The sequence below is a fragment of the Hipposideros armiger genome, unplaced genomic scaffold (assembly GCF_001890085.2).
Source record: "Hipposideros armiger isolate ML-2016 unplaced genomic scaffold, ASM189008v1 scaffold_1842, whole genome shotgun sequence".
Lineage (NCBI taxonomy): Eukaryota > Metazoa > Chordata > Mammalia > Chiroptera > Hipposideridae > Hipposideros > Hipposideros armiger.
This window is the reverse complement of record NW_017733192.1, coordinates 27,572-30,333: the sequence shown is the minus strand read 5'-3', so window position 1 is coordinate 30,333 and position 2,762 is coordinate 27,572.

The following is a 2,762-nucleotide window of genomic DNA, read 5'->3' as shown; positions in this document are numbered from 1 at the left end:
CCTGCCTGGGGTGGGGTCCTCCTCCCGGGGCAGTGAGCACTTGTGATGCATGAAGTGCTGGCAATCTCATTTGATCGGTATTGGGAGCCATAAGCTCAGCCTTTCCCATCACCCGGGGTAGGAATCCTCCCCCACTGATGGGGTGAACAGGAGCCACCAAAACGTCCTGGAGGCCACACCCTGAGTCCCTGCCAGACCTCAATGGCCAGGATCCTGAGCTGTCCTGGGTAGGAGCTGGAGACAGAGGAACGTTCACCTGCTGAGTGTGGCACCTGCTGGTGCCCAGGTGCCCCTGCCAGTCTGTGTGGAGTGAGAGTCAGGAGGCTGGTGCCTGGGCTGCTCCTGCTGGGAGATAGGAGAGAGGACGGCAGGACGGGTAGGACCTACTCCAGGACAGTGGTGACCTCAGCGCAGTTGGGACGAGGCCCAACAGCTCAACCTTATTCTCAGGTTCAGCTTCAGGAGGGCCAGCGACATGGACCGTCTCTGTCCTGCTGTTGCCAGGACAGGGGTGTGTGCTGGGCTTGTCCTGGGGACCGTGGTCCTGGAGGTGATGGGACCTTGATGAAGGCCCTGGAGACCGTCCAGCATGTGGGACAAAGAAGTTCCTGGGGATGAGAGACACAGGGGAGGGGATGGTGGGGCAAGCTTAGGGCTGGCGGGACAGCAGCTAAACATCCCCTCCTTTGTGCAGCCTCTGCTGACCCTCCACGGGGAGAATTTGTGGGCTCCCTGCACTGTGCCCCACAATAGCCCAGCCAGGCAGCCTAGGGACTTCCTGAGGTCCATATCTGTCTGTTCACTCCCCCAGCCCCAGCACAGGGCCAGCTCATAGGCGGTGTCCAGTGAACACTGCAGGAATGGATGAGCTGGTGTTGCCACGTGGAGGTCAGAGAGTTGATGGCTAGAAGGGAGGGGCAGCTTCAGAAGATGTTTAAGCGTCTGCACTGCCTAAAGCTACCACCATCAGAGGGCATAGCATGGCCTATGTGGCAGACCAGGGGAAAGGGAAGTGAGAAATGAGGTCAGACCTGGAGGTAAGCTGAGGGCGTTGTGAAGTGCCAAGTGTCACGTGAGCAGGGAGAACGCAGGGGAAGGTGGGAAGTGCTCCCCACTTCCCTCTCTGTGATTTTGCCTCTTAACTGACCCTGAGCCCCAGCAGGGTCCCATAGCTGGGAGTCTTCTTTCTTGTCCCTTGAGCGTCCAGGTCATATCCAGTCAGCTCACTTGTGCCCAAGAGCAACCAGCTGACAGAGCCTCCAGCCCCACAGCCTCTACCAGGCAGACCCTGTAGATTGTCTCTCCCTCCCTGGATGGGGAACATCTCAGGGTGTCTGCTGCATCTCTTTGGCCTCCAGCCCACACACAGGGCAGATGCTCACTCTGTGTTTGAGTGAATGAGTGAGTGAGTGGGTGAAGGAGTAAGTAAATGAGTGAATGTATGAATGAATGGCTGCCTTCTACACTTCACTTAAGACTCCTACTCTTATTTTATGTGCCACACACCCAAACAGAAACCCCAGCACCCCACACCTGGAAGAACTGCCTGCCACTGGGGTGTAGACTGGGGTTTCTTGGCATTGCTGACGTTTGGACTGTATGATTGTTCTTTTTTTTAAATTTTTTATTGGGGAACAGTGTGTTTTTCCAGGGCCCCTTAAAATTTTTTATTGGGGAACAGTGTGTTTTTCCAGGACCCATCAGCTCCAAGTCAAGTCGTTGTTTAAATCTAGTTGTGGAGGGTGCAATTAGTTGTGGGGATCAAACAGGCAACCTTGGTGTTATGAGCACTGCACTCTAACCAACTGAGCTAAATGGCCGCCCCTGGGCTATATGAGTTTTGTCAGGGACCATCCTGTGTCTCGTAGGATGTTTAGTAGCATCTCTGGACTCTACCCACCAGCTGCCAACTGCACCCTCCTCCCAAGCCTTGACAATCAAATGTGTCCACACATTGCCAAATGTCCCCTGCATCAGAAGGTTCAGAAGCACAGACGTAGACAGCACTGTGACTTTTGGGCCAGACCAGGAATTGACTGCCCCATGGTGCAAACTGAGGGCACCAACAATACCTCAGCCTCGGCAGCAGGACTGAGATACCCATCGTTTCTCGTGATGAGAATCTGCAGAGGCCCCTGCTGCCCACTCATAGGTCAGGATGGGCTTCACTCAGGTCCAGAACCTGGTGGACAGGGCCCACTTTCCTGGTCTAAACTTCAAGCTGAAGAGAGGTGCCCAAGATGGGGCAGGACTCGGGGTCTGCTCCCTGTCTGCTCCTTCTGGGATGTGGTCTGTGGAGTGTCCACCTGCTCTGTGCAGAAGGGGGATGAGCTCCATCTCTGAGGCTCTTCTGTGAACCAGGGGGCCCCGTGCTCCTCCACAGTTTCTGCGGTCTCCCCTCAGCCCCCCTCTCCCACATTGCTTTCCTTCTCTTTCCTCCCACAGGAGCCCAGAAACCCTCCATGTTGGAGATGCTGCAGCTGCTTCTGTCCCTGCTGTGGGCAGGTGAGTGGACAAAGGGAGGGGGCAGAGCAGGGCAGCTGCTGACCCTTCTCTCTGCACAGCGTCCCTGGCTCAGGATGAAGGGTACTGGCTGAGAGTGCAGGACTCTGTGACAGTGAAGGAGGGCCTGTGTGTCCTTGTGCCCTGCATTGCCATCTATCCCCAGAACAACTGGGGAGAGTCTGACTCATCTCATGACTACTGATTCCGAGAAGGGGCCAATACAGACCAAGATGCTCCAGTGGCCACAAACAAGCCAG